This window comes from Haemaphysalis longicornis, unplaced genomic scaffold (assembly GCF_048455015.1).
Source record: "Haemaphysalis longicornis isolate Haplotype H1 unplaced genomic scaffold, Haemaphysalis longicornis Haplotype H1 scaffold_7, whole genome shotgun sequence".
In the NCBI taxonomy this organism is placed as follows: Eukaryota; Metazoa; Arthropoda; class Arachnida; order Ixodida; family Ixodidae; genus Haemaphysalis; species Haemaphysalis longicornis.
The window spans coordinates 36,457,108-36,473,822 of NW_027526422.1; the positions used below are offsets into that span (position 1 = coordinate 36,457,108).

At 48.0% G+C, this 16,715-nt stretch overlaps 1 protein-coding gene across 1 annotated transcript in view; it reads right to left on the minus strand.

Moving 5' to 3' along the window:
• LOC144145236 (transducin beta-like protein 2) overlaps positions 1-16,715 on the minus strand; it is a 209,591-nt gene that overhangs the window by 5,764 nt on the left and 187,112 nt on the right. The window lies entirely within an intron of this gene.

The following is a 16,715-nucleotide window of genomic DNA, read 5'->3' on the forward strand; positions in this document are numbered from 1 at the left end:
CTTTACAAGCTTGCCACAGCAGGCGGGAGGGGGCTCTCGCGTTAGTAAGGGCATTTGTCAACCTGTATATGCAGCCGGCCTGTTAACCTATGTAGCCCACCCTAGAGAAAATGAAAGCTGGTCCCAGCTGGGAATTTATTTAACCATAAAATATCTGGGACCAGCTACCTATTTCCCTAGGGTATGAAGCCGCCCTACTGCCACCCTCTCCTTTTAAAATAGCGAGTGGCGTTAATACAGACACAAATTATACAAAAGGCTACCTAGCAAACACGTTGCAAACACTAGGCGTCGCTGATTTAATTTTTTTGGGTTGTCTCCGACCACCCTAAGAATGTAACAGTTCTCTATATTTATAGACATAACACTCCTTGTCCGTGCAGGGCCGCTGAACCTCTCACGGTCGACATATCTGGCGTCTAGAAAGTTGGTGAAGCGATTTGGTTGTTCACAAGGCCGCAGAGCTTGGCAGCAGATGGCCAGCAACAACTGGTGTTCTTTTCCAAATGTCAGCGCCGCATACTGGATTTTGGGGGTAGTAACGCCACTAACAGGCCACTTCTGATTGGGGTGCCACGACTGCAGTTACAGATTTGGGTCAACCCTCTCGCAACAGTTCCCTCACCCATCATGGCGAAGTTTCACCGTTACAAAGTTGGCTTTGCCGCATAGCAGTGCATTGGTGTGGCTTCCTCACATAGCGCGCGTTGTCAAGTCGGCTTTGTTGCATAACATTGAAGCTCTGCGACAAAGCCAGACACAAAAGCTGCCGTTTTTTCCCCCCTCTATGGCGCGCACACAATGGTGAATGGGTGACTTCAACCGCAAGAGCGAACTTCTATGACAATGTGCCGCGTATCAATATTCCTTCACCGTGATGAGGAACCATTACACTAATTTGCGAAAGATAAAGGCGTTGCCCCCGCTGAATTGCACACATTGCTACGCTACCCCAGGAAGCATAGGGATGTGTAGGAAGACGACACAGGCCAGAGCTGACCCTTGTGTCGTCTTCCGACTTTTCCCGTTGATGCGCCGTTTTATGCCGCTTTTTTTCGGCACACATCATGCACCCGAAAGCTGCCAACGCTAAATTTTAACTATCTCGGTGCTTATTGCGGCCTAAGGTTCATATCTTGAACGGTGCCGGCGAATCCTGCAAATGTGGAATGCCTAGGCTGAACCACTGGGGGGCTCCGATCAAACATATTTCATCTGCTTCAGCATCTGAAAGAGCGACATGGCAGTGATTAAAAGTTAAGAGGAAACATGACATGCAGATAGAAAAAAAGGAACTAGTATAAATAGAGTTAAGGAAAAAAGTACCTCCGGGTTGTTTTCTTTAATTTTATTTTTCTGCAGGGGCATTTAAGAAAGAATTGGCTAACCATCGTGCTAAGGGTAGACGTCGAACACACGTCAGTTAACGCGTCGCTTGCGACGGTATTTCATCTGACGCTATGCGGCCGTACCATTTAGCCGCGTACACCTTCACAACCTCTTTACTGCGTACGCCGATGAGGGAAAGGGGGGGGGGGGGGGCATACCCGGACGTAGGGAGAACGGGAATCGTTAATGATTTCATCAAAACAGAATGCTTTCCTCGGCATTTGCACATGTGTGCGAACACATCGATGAGACACTATCGACGTTGGGTATCACTGTGTTACCGAGTCCGCAGCTTATTGGGGGGCTACGACAGTCGGGTGACCATGGTGCATTGCTGCCCACGTCTAGCGCGTATGCTGTCGATATGCCGATCGCCAACTATCGACAGCTGGCTAAAGTGAAGCAGTAATTTACTAACCCGCCGCGGTGGCTCAGTGGCTAAGGCGTTGCGCTGCTGAACCCAGGGGTGCGAGTTCGATACCCGGCCGCGGCGGCCGCTTTTCTGATGGAGGCGAAAAGCAAAAACGCCCGTGTGTTCGAGATTTCGGCGCACGTTAAAGAACCCCAGGTGGTCAAAATTAATCCGGAGCCCTCCACTACGGCGCGCCTCATCGCCTGCGTTGCGTCGGCGCGTTAAACCCCACAATCAATCAAATCAACTTCTATAATGTGCTACGAAGGATGTCAGCAGTACGCTCAGATATACCGTCTTCTTTGAACGGAAAAGTCAGTGAATGTGTAAACGGACCCACAATAAGTGAAGAACAGTCTGAGAACAATGGAGCAGTTACGTTAGCTATAGTGCCTAGAATATATTCTAGGCACTACACATTAGTGCTGGAGATCCACATTGTCGCGGGGGGAGTAACGTACCTTACATCCTCCCCCAAAATTGTGCGCTCGGGAACACACGCGCGTCTGCTGCGCCGGCTGTTTCGATGATCGTCTGTTCTGCGCTCGCCATTGCAGTTGGGCGCTTATCGCCCCGAATGCACCTGCGTGACACGTTTCACAGCCGAGGCGTTGCACGCTGTGGTTCGGGTGAGGCAGCTGGATTTCACTACACTACTTAACATTATATTTTAAAACTCATGTCGACAGGCTGGGTTCGACACGGAAAATTACACGGCCTGGCCGTACTGTGCGCTTATCCGAAGTGCGAATGTCTATGGAAGCGGCAATTAACATTGTGGAACAGGAAAAATGCTAGTTTCAAGCCCCTGCAGGAGTTTTAGGGGCAGATGCCAAAACGCACCAATATGTTACTCGCTGGTGAGAAAAAATAAATAAAACTGGCTCGTTCGAGGAGCTTACTAGCATACGTACATGTTTTAAAAACAGCTGGGAAAATGGAACGGCTATAAGCGCAATATGTGCAAGGACACAGCCCCTGCAGGCTACATCGCCCACACCTAATTTAACACAATTGACGCACAAATAGACAGGTTGTGAAACTGACTGGAAAAGCGCCAAGTCTCGGCTATTTTGCTGGGATAATGTACATGCTTTCAAAGACGACAGTGAACGTGCGATACGTGTAAGGTCACGGGAAAAAATAAATTCACCAAATTACTGCTAACCGCCAACACTCATCCGTGCGCAAAAAAAAAAAAAAAAAAAGCGGGGAGGGGAGGGGGGGGGGGGGGCATGACAGCCCATTAAGAGGTTTCTCGGTGCAAATACAGTAGAATCTCGATCAACGAAAATCGCTTAAACGAAATTCGTTTAAATGGAACTGTAGCCTGCAAGTTGGCTGGTTTTGTAATCGAAACTACAATTTCCGCGTCACCGTGTAAACGGAACCGGAAATGGAACTTCTTGTGAAACCCATTGGCATGAAAAACAGCTTTTTACGGCTCCGGCTGTTCCGTTTTTGTTTCTTTTTTCTTCCACCATGTATTTTTTAGCCTCGTTGGCATCGTAAGCCTCGTCTCGTTAATGGTCAGCCGTGTTAGCACAACGAATGCAACATCGCAGTTCTTGTTCCAGTCGTTCGGTCTCCATTCAATACGCCGAGGTTACAGGGCTTAGCTCCTGCCGCCTCGTTCGTGTCATCGTGGTGCTATTCGCGCTTCATTACCGCGTTGCCGTCTTCTAAATTCGGCGGTTCTAGAGTGGTGCGCAGCAACTCATTGTTGCCAAATCAACTTTGTAAATGCTGTGCCTAAACCTCTTGCATTTTTTTTCTTGCTTTCTGAAAAACTATCAGCTATATCCACTTTCTAGTGCTTAGGTTTCCATGAAATGGTATTGAGTGTGTGTACGCACATAAATATGCACTTTCACACATCCATCTCAGTAAACGGAACACGTGTTAAACGGAACTCATTTTTCTGGTCCCTTGAAGTTCTGTTTATTCGAGAGTCGACTGTACTCAAAGTAAGGGCACGGGGCATGAGTGAAATTGAACGTCGTTTCACAGAGGCGAATGCGGGAGGTGGCGCGGGTAGAGCGCCACTTAGGTGTGCACGGTAGCAGACGACGCGCTTCGAATGATTGATTGATTGATTGTTAATGGTATCCTCTTTGCAACGGTGGGATGACGTGTCATCGCACCAAACAATCTAATATATCTGTGTTGTACTACTGGTTTAGTTCTAGCTCTGCTCTTAGGGCAGGCTCATAATAATTTGTCTGTTACAGGTGGTAGTTGTCCTAGGCAATATTCCCCTCTCTGCAGTTCTTCCACCAGCATTCCAACAATGTTCTTTTAGTCGCCTCGGCAGCCTTGAAGTTTACTCCCTCTGTGCTACCTTTAAATACTAGGGCTTCGAGGAGCAGAATATTTTCCTCATATAGATTTGGATGGATAAACCAACATTCGAACTATATCTGCCGCATGGTTTCTGTTTCCTTCTCGCAGACCACGCATACCTCATCATTTTGAGTGCACTTACCCACAAAGCTCTTAGTTCCCATTAGTTCGTCTTCAGCGCAACACACCGACCATCCTTGGTCGCACCTGGTACGCGCTTTCTTGCTGGCGCGGCATTCTTTCCCTCTACGGCTCCGACAGAACGACGTCGCCTAGCAGCGCTGTTTCTTGGCTTTTGCGCCAAGCTTTGTCTCCACCCCGTGACGTGAATCCTCAAGCTGAGGGCACATGCGCCATCTCACGCGTAAAAAAATCTATCTTTGGGGATTTACGCGCCCAAGCTGAACCTAGGCTATGGGGGGCGAAGTGGCTGAGGGCTACAGATTAATTCGAACCACACGGGAATCTTCGCCGTGCGCCGAAACGTCTTCATGTTTCGCCTCCACCAGAGCAACGGCCGCCGGGGCCGGGATAGGATGTTCGAACCTATGATTTGCATAAACGGAAACCACACCTAAATTTCTGATGAATACACGCGTTGCAAATATCCGTATAGGTGCAAAAATCCTAAACGGGACTGGCAGTTAGTTGAAACCACGGAGCAAGAATATATTGGAGGCGAAACGGCCCACGCGATAAGCGCATAAGCGCAGGCGAGCGACCAGATAATGTCGCAACGAAAACCAAGGCGGACTGCAAAGCTTCGTCGCTGCGAGGGTAGCGGCACCTGATGGACGAAATGATAGCGGCCGCACTTCTTTCCGTGGATGTGCAGTGCAATGCCGAAAGCGGCAGCCCCGCAGTTTCTTCACCTGCGGCAGATGCCGCTAGCTTACCGTATGACGAGTGCTTGTGACATTATCTGGCCGCGTTAGGGAGCCTTGTTTCGCCTCCTATATTGTTCTCGCTCCGTGGTTGAAACAAACAAACAAACAAATGTACGACCACATGCACAACCGCACGCGTTTTACCGTTAATAGTAATCGAAAGCGGGATGCAGCAAGAGTGATATTTTCGCTGAAATTAATACTTTACTGCAAATGTGGTATTTTTATATTTATTTATATGTCTAGTGTTTCGTTTTTTGTTTTTGTTTTATTTCACCTAACGTTGTATATAGGTTATTCTTGCCCATGTTTTATATATTTATGTTAGCCCTCTACCCTACCCCCCTATTCCTATGTACTCTTTCCTCCCTATCCCACCTCCCCAACACCAGCAGGCGTTCCGGTGTCCGCCCCTAGGCGAGAAAATTTACGCCTGTTGGTGGACCTCCCTTTCTTTCTTTTGTGCAATAAATACATACATGCATACGTGAGGGCGACTGCGTTCCTTCTGAACACGCCCACGTCTACCCGCTAGATTTCCCCAAGACAGTAAAAAGTTCAGCGCAAATCCGTTCAACTAAGTCTAAGAGTCCCTGTCCCAAAAAGTAGACATATTGCTTCATCCTTCTTGCCAGAAATGAGGTCCCGCAGCTTTGAGGAAAGAGCACGCGCGTTCGCGCGTGTAATATATTTAATTAGCTCTGACTATGTGGCTTCTCGTTCAACACGCTGACGAGAACGTCGCGATGACGACTCCACGAGCGACCTTCAAGGGCAGCGCAAGTAACAGGGCGCGCGCTTCAAAAAGTTGGGATGACGACACAATCGCCGAGATAATCGCGGCATGACCTGCAGGTGGTGATATTTTGACAACGCATTAAACGAGACGAATCGCAAGGTCGTCCTTTTTTCTTCCTCTTGTTCCTCCCTCTTTCTCACCGAAAAAAAAAAAACTCAGCCTACGCGAAACAACGACAACAGAGGAGACGTAGTACGTAATCCACGGTGTCGTAATCTTCGCGAGAATGGGCTTTGTGCTGTGCGCGACCCCCAAAGCGTGGGCGTTTCGCCCAGAGATGAAGCAAATAGCTGAAGGGGCAGAAGGGCACGCAGGGCATGCCACGTGAAACTTGCAAATGCGATGGCACTTGTGACACACACCGGTCGGGCCGCGCCATTTCAACGGCTACTTTCTGCAACATCGCGTGGTCGCGGTCGGGTTCCGAAGATAGTGAACACTGATCGTGGCAAAACGTTCCAGCGATATCTTTTGAATGAATATGGCACACTTACAGCAACCTCATAACAGAGCTGTTAGAACAGCCGTGTTGATTGATTGATTGATTGATTGATTGATTGTAGGGTTTAACGCGCCGTCGCAGTGCAGGCGATGAGGCGCGCCGTAGTGGAGGGCTCCGGATTAATTTTGACCACCTGGGGATCTTTAACGTGCGCCGAAATCTCGTACACACGGGCGTTTTTGCTTTTCGCCTCCACCAGAAAAGCGGCCGCCGCGGCCGGGAATCGAACCCGCGACCTCTAGAACAGCCGTGTGTTTTGGCTGGAAAGAAAATCTGCAGAGTGAGAAGAAATCGAAATTCGGCGGGGTTGGCTTCAGTTTCATAGACCGGCTAACCACGCCATTTCTACCATTCTTTTTTTTTTTTCGTAGTAATGTCGAAGACGACTTAGGGTGTTTTTTATCAGCTAGGATAAAACCGCACGTATTTTCACCGTTGCTGGTGAAAATGCTAAATCGAAGATAGAAAACGATAGTAGTTTAAAAATCGCACTGTCTGACCATGAGTACGACAGCATCGGAACCCCGTACCACCAGAGCACCACCCCACCCGTCTGGATCTTATCTTGAAGCTATACAAAGAGCTTTATTCCTGCTTTCAAGATTGATGCAGAGGCCGGCGGAACGTGCATTTTGTTTAGGAATGCCTTAGAGTTATCCTAATTTCTTGACCTTAATTCATTTACCTGTCAACTTTCTTTGGGGAATAATTAGCCACACCTATTCCTTCAGGTACCTCAAGCCCGTTTTCTCCCAGCCCAGAAAAAATAAAGGCAACAAGAAGAGCCGTGAAGAGCAACACATGATTACCCCCCCCCCCCCCCCCCCCCCCACCCCCCACCCTTTTTTTTCCCCTCATTGCAAGCCACGTTTGGAAACACGCAAGGCTAGAAGAGGCGAGCACGGAGTAAGGCGACCGGCGGCGTGCGGCTTAAAGTTAGGTGCGACCTTCGCATATACACACACACATCGCTTGGACGTGCTTCGACGCACGTCGATGGTGGGTGCGGGTGCACGGCGGAGAATGAACCCGCCTGGTCAGCTGCTACGAGGAGGGTGCCGAACTCGTGACCTTGGCAAGGTTCATACGCCGGATGCCTAGCTGCATACGCGTAGTACGTGTGACGGGACCGGCATTGCCATCAGGTGAAACGTGCCGAACGACGGCCAGCCCCGATAAGAGGGCAACGAAGATGAAGAAAAAAAGAATTGACGGGCCACAATTCGGTGTTGTGCTGGCGTATGCGCTAGCGGTGCCGTTCCTTTCCACTTGTGTTAACGAAATGAATTCCTTCCCGCCTCCACCTTCACTCCTTCCAGTCTTCTCACCACTGCCATCATACGTCCAGTTTGGCGGAGGCTTCACGTAGAAAAAGCCGCCGGGTTCACGCGAAACGACGCGACTGACGTTACGATTGATAAAGCACAGCTAAAGGAAAGGAAAACACGGTACATCCCCGCTGCGTCAATCAGTTCCACGCTGGCTCTGCTGCAGAGGCATGCCTCGGATGATTCACACCCATGGAGGAAGAAAAAGTTCCTCCATGTTCACACCACACAATGCTCGCTTGCTTTGTCGCTCTTACCTAGAGATGGCAGCACGGGTACAGTGTCGCAGAAATGAGTGCTTTGAAAAAAAAAAAAAAAAAGTATGGCGCTAAAGGGCGCCGACGCGCGACATTTGATAGCGCCGCGATCCCGAAATGCGAAATTCCCGGCAGTGCGCGGTCGCCCACCGTGTTTTCGGAAACGACCCCATTTCCTGTCTCGCGCTGGCGGGCACACAGCTATAATGAAGTGAATAATGCCCGCTGATCGAGGAACTCAGATGGGCAATGCGCGCAATATTAAAATTGCAACAAATAAAAGGAAAAAAATACGCGCGCGATTGTCAATTTAATTCCCACTCTCGAGGGAGGGGGGGTACATCGAACTAGTAGTAGTGACGCTGTTGGACTCCTTCAAGATACTATGCGGCATGGTTTTAGCGCTAAAAATGGACGAACACAAGAAAGAGGAGAGGACAGGTGCTAACTAGCAACTGGTTTTATTGCCATGGCGTGTAACAAATATACAGGGACAGAAACAACGAAGATGCGAAGATAAGCTGTGCGCAGAACTTCACTAATCACTTTAGGAGGCTACGGAGGGCGGTGTCAAGCCAACTCATTTCGCAGGCATACAGAGATATAGACGCATCGCTAACACAATCGCCTCCTTTTTTCATTACGTGATAGGCCTCCAAGAGTTCACGGGTTGTTTAGTTCACGCCAGCTCGCCCAGCAGCAAGTCCTTCTCAAGTTCAAGACACTAGCAGCAATAATTCTCGCCCACTCGTTTTTGGCAGAAAAACAATGACTAACCAACAAAAATGAGCCATGACAGGGAAAACAAAGGCTGCGTACCACCAAGGCGACTGATGCCCGATAATGAATTTCCCTAAAAAAAAAAGAAACGCATACACGCACACACAAACGTACGCACGCACGTGCGCACGAAGGAACGATTCTCCGGGCTCAAAGGAACAAGGTAGAACAAATGGAGCATGCAAGATATGCAAAAAAAGAAAAAAAGCACCGCGCAAGGAAAGATGATCAAACAGGGAGCGGCGGATGAAGTGTAAAAGGGACTTCATCACAAAGCACAATGTTGCGTAAAAGAACAACACGTCGCAAGCAGTTTTCATGCCCATGCCTTAGGGTGAATCGGAGGTTGGGCCGACGTGAATGAATTGCAGACAACTTATGCCGACCCAGGAAACGATGTAGGTCATCCTAAAACGCCACAAGCGGTCACGCAGGCGTATAGCTGCGTCTCCGATTTTCACTCGCGTTGCTACGTGTCTTTTGATTGATTGATTGATTGATTGTATGGTTTGACGCGCCGACGCAACGCAGGCGATGAGGCGCGCCGTAGTGAAGGGCTCCGGATTAATTTTGACCAGCTGGGGATCTTTAACGTGCGCCGAAATCTCGTACACACGGGAGTTTTTGCTTTTCGCCTCCACAAGAAAAGCGGCCACCGCGGCCGAGAATCGAACCCGCGACCTCGTGCTCAGCAGCGCAACGCCGTAGCCACTGAACCACCGCGGCGGGTGCTACGTGTCTTTTCAAGATTGGCTTAGCCGCCGAGCTAAAGCAACAATGCACTGACCCACACACTTATTTACTTAAGTAATAATGCAGGCCCATTCAAGAGCCCCAGCAGGAAGCGAATGTGCTGTAAGAACTATAACATACACCAATAAAAACAACACGCAGGTACTACTTAAGCCATGGGTCATGATTCAATTCGGTCACAGCCGTTTATTATGCGAGGAAAGTATCAATATTCCAAACGTTAGTCCTGGCGAAATACGGGGTTAACGAATAGATTTGCCGATGCCATGTTTGTCTTGCCATGAGCGGCATTAGAGATATGAATCATGGCTCATTAACAGCTGGTTGTTATTCAAAAAAATAGTTTAGCGCGTTAACATCAACACACATTTCAAGTGTCACAAAACGGTGTTCTTTTATTCTTTCAAGTCGTTGAATCAGATCTTCGGTTCTTGGAATAAACAAAACTAATTGATTCGCGTTGGAACATTTCAGGTGCCTCAGTATTCAAGTACAAGGGTCCCTTCCACATATTAATGCATGTGACGGTAGTTTAGTACCTGTTTAGTACCACTTTGTACATTGTCAAGTGTCACAATACGGTGTTCTTTCATAAGGTTAAGTCGGTGAATCAGATCTTTGGTTCTTGGAATAAACAAAATAACTGTTTCGCATTGAAACATTTCAAGTGTCTCGATATTCAAGTACCATCAAGCATCTCGATATTCAAGGGTCCCACATATTAATACATGCGACGGTAGTTTAGTACCTCTGTTTAGTACCATTTAGTACTTTGTTTTCTGCACTGTTTTATGCCGATCTTTAATATGCGTGGCAGAGGCGGTTGCGTGTAAGCTGAGCTTAACAGAGTTTTAAAATCGCCCGCCAAAACCGCGTAAGCATGCGCACAAGGCCGGGGAAAACCAATGAATCGTTTGTGAATGACCCCGCACTAACCCTCACGAAATGGGTCTGGCCTGGTTTCACGAGCGTGTATGCCACGTAAGCCTTTATCTGCACCAGGACTGTGTCACGCGCATCGAGTATACAGATCTATGCCAAACGGAGAACGACGGCCCTACATATATATTAAAGGGAGAGCTTTTAAAGAGAAAGCTTTTTTAGTGGGGCCGATGGCGTTCTGGAAATCTGTAAAAAAACTAGTGCATTTCCCCGTAGACCGGTTGGTCGACGGAAAAGCTATGATAAGATCTCTAGACACACTGCGCATGCGTGAAACCGTGCCCTCATTGTGTCAAAACGGTTACTTGAAAATCGCGAAAAAGGAACGGTTCTGTACAAGACAATACACGCATCGATCACGAATGAGGAGTACAATAGCATACCTTTAATTCAATTACATAAACCCCGTATCAGTATACATTCCGCTTGTCCGTAGATGCGTTTACTTAAGGCCCGTTCAAAGCGGCGCGATTTCTGTCACTTTAGTCGCAAGGCGATCGTTTCTGTCGTTTGGTCTTAACCATTTTTTTTTTTTTTCGCCGGGCGACTAAAAGCCCGTTTCCACTTGTGACGAAGCGACGCGATTTCTGTCGCGGCGACGAAAAGTGGTCGAGACCAAACGACAAAAGTGATCGCCGGGCGACAAAAGCGACAGAAATATCGCGTCTCTTCGTCGCAAGTGTGAACGGGCCTTATAGTGCGCGAAAAATCGTCACACGGGTTCGTTCTTCGTTCACGAGCTGGGTCTTTGGAGGTTGGACAATCGACTGGACACACTTTTGGCGAAGGTTGGACGCATGTTTACCTTTCGCGCTCCTTGCAACTTTTGTTAGGACGGGATGGTAATTTTTATCCGTCAGGCTGTCGCTAGTAAAACAGACTTAACCAGGCTTGATAAGGCCAATCGGGCACACCGATTGGTAATGACCGCGGAGAATTCTTGTTGGCAGCAGCAAATGCTTCACTCAGTGAAGTTCGTATGTGCTTACCAGTAAGTATTTCGGGACACGAAAGCGGCCGGACCCGCCGTGTTCACACAAACGACAGCACCAAGTCGAACTTTTAAAAATATACGGTCAAAGACTTAGACACTAATTCATTCATTTTTATTTGGTCACTTATAAATTAATAAGGGTAACAAATAAAAGTAAGAAACAAATGAATTGAGTGCTAAGCTCGGCTACGGGAATATATATACCTTGTGGGTGCGAGCCCTTCTTGAAGCCAAACTACTACTAAATATTCAGTTAGAAAGGCCGGTTACCTCACGCTCCGGAGCAAAAGCCAAATAAATAAAAAAATATATAAACAGCAATGCTTTTTTTTTTTTTTTTTACGGTGAAGCAATCGTTGCGGAGCCTGAAACATTGCGGACCCGGTCTTGTCAGGTTCCTCGCGGGCACTCAGGCCATTCCTGCCCAGTAAATAAACGTCCAAGTAAAATCTTTAAGTATTATAAACTTTTAAATAACGGCGGCAATGATTCAAACGCACGACTTCGAAACAAACACTGCGTATTCCGCATTAAATAAACTCTCAACTTCGTTGCCTGGGGTGGAACAATGGAGCTGATTTTATAATGTATGCGGGCGCACAATTGCCCAACAATGCGCGTGCGGGTGTCAGGCGGACAAATGTTTTTTGAGGGCCGCGGACGCAAAGAATTATCCCCTGCACGTAAAAACTGATTTCCCCACAACGAACTCAGTGGCGCGCAAATAAACGGTACGGCTACGAATCCGCCGCCACATCAGATAACTCGCTGATACCCCTGTTAACACCAGCTGAATCCGTGGAGTGGCGATGAGAAACATCCTGCATACAATTTCGTTTTCATGTATTGCTAATCTCGATATGGCCCGGAAACCGTTGCGGACTGTTGCGCATGCGCAGGCAGACTATCCTTCCGAGTACGTGCATTAAGTAAACGAAAGAGTGGTCGTGGAGTAAGCTGTGCTTTGGGCATGGGTAAAATAATAAAATCGAGTGCCCACCTCGTTGAGACGGAAGCTGGCCACGCGGAAAATACGGATCTATGTACACGCATACATGGTGGCCTGGTGGTGGCCTGGCGAACCTGCACCTATACTGTTAGCATCATCTTTTTTGTTTTCGTCCACGACTATCGCACGCACCGACTCTTGGTGGCTACTCATCCGCCCCAGCTAACCTAAGCGCCCCCCCCCCCCCCCCCCCCTCCTCTCTCTCTCTCTCTCTCTCTCTCTCTCTCTCTCTCTCTCTCTCTCTCTCTCTCTCTCTCTCTCTCTCTCTCTCTCTCTCTCTCTCTCTCTCTCTCTCTCTCTCTCTCTCTCTCTCTCTCTCTCTCTCTCGTGCTTGCGCGCATGCGTGCGTGTTGTAATGAAGACGAAAGAATCCAAGACAATCCACACGAAGAAGTGAGCGCGCAGGAGGCCGGAGTGATTGCGATGAGCTTGGTGGCCTTCTGCAGGAACGTGTGCCTCCATTGTCCGCCTCCGCCGCTTACGCCTTTGCAAAAGCTTACATACATGCATACATACATACATACATGCGTACATACATACATGATTGATTGATTGAGGCACGCCTTAGTGGAGGGCTCCGGATTAATTTTGACCACCTGGGGTGGGGATCTTCAACGTGCGCCGAAATCTCGTAGACCCGGGCGTTTTTGCTTTTCGCCTCCATCAGAAAAGCGGCCGCCGCGGCCGGGAATCGAACCCGCGACCTCGTGCTCAGCAGCGCAACGCCTTAGCCACTGAGCCACCACGGCGGGTGCACATACATACATACATGCATACATACATGCATGCATACATACATGCACACATACATACATGCATGCATGCATAAATACATACATACATATTTTTTTTCGGAAAAGTAATGAGCAATCTGTACTAACGATAATTGAATGCGTTGCGTACGAGCGACTTGGCAGCCAACAGATATTCCTCGCGTGCTCATTTTACTGAAGCGCAAAGGGCTGTTGCGATTGAGGACGGGTAATTGATCTCTGCAAGGCTATGTAGGGCAGGGATATGCCACCTGTGTTCCCGAATAACCCTCGCTGCGCTCATTCCACGCAGCACAAAACAGCGAAGCAAAACATCAGCAGAAACAAACAAAACTAACGAAACTGGCGAAAAAAAAAAAAAACGCCGCATATTCTGAGAAGAACGACGACGAAAAACAACAGGAGAACGGGACCATACGCTTTCTTTTTTTTTATTTCACCAGAAGGACGGGCTGATTTGAACTAGTTTACAGATGGCACGCGGGGAAACGCAGAACAGCAAGCATTGACAACACAGCCGTCGGCAGCGGGCGCAGTATACAACCCTGTAACTCTACTCTTTTCTTCTTTTTTTCCGGACAGAACGCTGAAACTGCCACAGCGCAGTGAGCGATTGTAAGCAGCCAAAAATTTGTGCGAAAACCATGGAACCGTGTGCTGATTCAGCAAGTAATGCATCGGGAGAAAAGAAAGAAATAGAAAGAGCACTCTCGTATGAAGCAACAGAACTTTCGCTGGGTGATGAAGCACGCCGGCGTTTTTTTTTTTTTTTTTTTGGTTTTCGAACAGGGGCGACGAATGAGATCACATTTTAACATTTTAACTGAGATATTAAACAAGTAACACAAGACGAATGAACATCCAGACGCAAGCTATCAATTAAGTATAGGGCTACGTGGCGTAAATGATCAAGGAGCGAGAAAGCAGGCTGATGCGAAATATTGAAGGCTAGCCCGCACAAAATAGAATCGCAATATTAATGAACCTGGTTTTTCCTTCATCCAGGCACTGAGGTATAAGCGTGGCGTGAAAAGTGACAAAGATGGTATGTGGAACATTTAGGTTGTCTTTAACCTTTAACGAATGCAATTATGTCTCTAACTTTTCTAGACATTTGATTCTTAGAAACTGCGAGAACAACGGATGCCGTAACTGCTTTTGGGTTACGGCCAGTAGACATAAACAAAAACGTATACAATTATACATACACGACTACAACTAGGGTTCGAACTTTTAATGAAAAAAAAGAAGAAAAAAAGAAAAGAAAAAGAAAGCACGGGAGATTTATGCCGAAGTCATTAAAAAAATTAATTTAAAAATAAGAACCAACCCCTCCCCGAAAGAGTAAAGGGGTGCACACGAGGCTTGTCACCAGTCAGTATAAACCAAACCGATACTCGAAACACCAAACCAACCCTGAACCAAACTCAAATCAATACCCAATCAACCCCTGACCCAACCAAAACCGAACACCACCCAACCCACTGGCTGTTTGACCCGATCTTAAATGCCATCCCCCTCTCTCTCTTACACACACACACACACACACACACGCGCACACACACAAACCAGATAAAGAATCACCTCACTACCTAATAACATACCGATCCACTCCCGCCAGCGTGTCTGCTGTCACGCTATCAGTGGCGTACGCAAGGAAGGCCAAAGCCCCCCCCACCCCCCACCCCTTGAAAATTTGAGTTGGGGGAGTATGAGAAAAAGGGCACTTATTCTGCCTAATATCTAATAATGACCACTGATAATTACTTTTCTGTCGCAAGTGACGCACTCATTAATTTATGGAAATTCAACGTCTGCTCCAACACAACGATCAGCCATTTTGCAGTGACCCTGAAAAGATGTACTCGGGATGTTAACAAAGGACGCCCATAATTTCATTTTTTATTTATTTCTGGTTTGTTTTCGTTTTGTTTTGTTTTTACTTCTTCCTCCATTCTATGCCCCCTCGTAGTATTTTTTCGTTTTTAGGGGGGGGGGGGGGGGTGAGGCCCCTTCCAAAACAAGGTCCTGCGTACGCCACTGCACGCTACAGATCTCGGCAACTCTCAAATAAGCCGCTCATCTCCCTCGATGTAGCGCGGCCTATCAACGGCAGCGTCCGTGCCAACGGCGGTGCGGCAAACCACGGCCGTAGTCTGCAGCGCAGCCATTTCAAATCAGCCGCTCATCGCCCGGCGTGCAGTGCGGCCTAGCAACGGCTGCGTCCGTGGCAACGACACAGCGCAAGGCAACGTTTGTAGAAACGTTGGCGCAAGGATCACCTCCAACGTATAGACGTCGCCTTTGTAACGCGAGGGACCCAAATTCGATTCCGACCACGGGAAGCGTTTTAAAGAGTCTTTCTTGGGTAACGTCTAAGTCCGGTTTCGATGTTCATACTGGTCAACATTTTTGAACAAGAACAAAACATTACGTAAATATCTGGCAGAAAATCAATACATGAGTAATATTTGCAGTGTTCCTTTATAAAAAAATTATGAGCGCTTGCTTTTTGCGATAGCAAATAAAATACTACACCAACTGCAGAAAACCGTCGCCTGCTGTTGCCCGCGCTACCTCCTGGCGGAATTAGAAAAAATCAAACGGCAACAGTAACGAAATGTTCCACCAGACGTTCCGCGTTCCGCTTGGAACGCTCGTGGAGTAAGGCAACGTGCTTCATACACGTTGAAGTAGGGTGCCTCGATTCACGCGCGTCTCCGCTGCACAGCAGCGCTGGCATCGAGGCACCCGACTTGGAGCAGTGCAACGCGGTACATTTAAATTTACCTGAGCAAACCTCTAGCGTGTTATCTTGGAAGGAAGGAGACGGGAGAGGAACACAATGAGAGTCTGGTGAGCGGGAAAGAGAATGGATGCATTTACTTGCCAGGGGCGCCAGTCGACTATCGTCTTGCGTCGACATTTGCAACGAAAGGAGCAGATACGCGGCCATTTTTTTTTCTTGAGGCACTTGGTTTTTATTGGAACACCATCACGAGTTTCCACGACACGAATGAGTCACTACAAGTCATGCTTGAGAAACGCCATTTGAGACCGGCCGGTCTGAAGGACGATCTGTGTTCTGCGGTGCGTCGGTCACCACGGGCTTTACATGATAGAAGCTTTTGTGACGCACAAATGTGCATCGCTACATTCCCTATACTGTGGTGCCCGCCCCGTAATTTCGCACATAATTCGTGCAGATAAAGATTATCGGACCATTGCTAGCGGACACGTAAGCCGCTCAAGCGAAAACACATGCACCACCCCTGCGTCCGTTGTGTTGTTCACCATGACAGTGGGAGGCATCTAGTAATGGTAGCGACGTCCCAATAGAGCGTTCTGTAGTTGGTCAGCGCGGTGATAGGGCGCATGTTCCATCCTGATTCGCTATGTCTTCTCAGATTACTATCTTTCCAATTCTTCCTCATTCCCCGTACGTATGCACACAATTAGGTGACTCGATTGAGAGAAATCGGGGGTGCTAGTGTGCAAATATTTAAACCACTTTAGATTTGCCAGTAACGTCGTCTTGCTCAGCGTT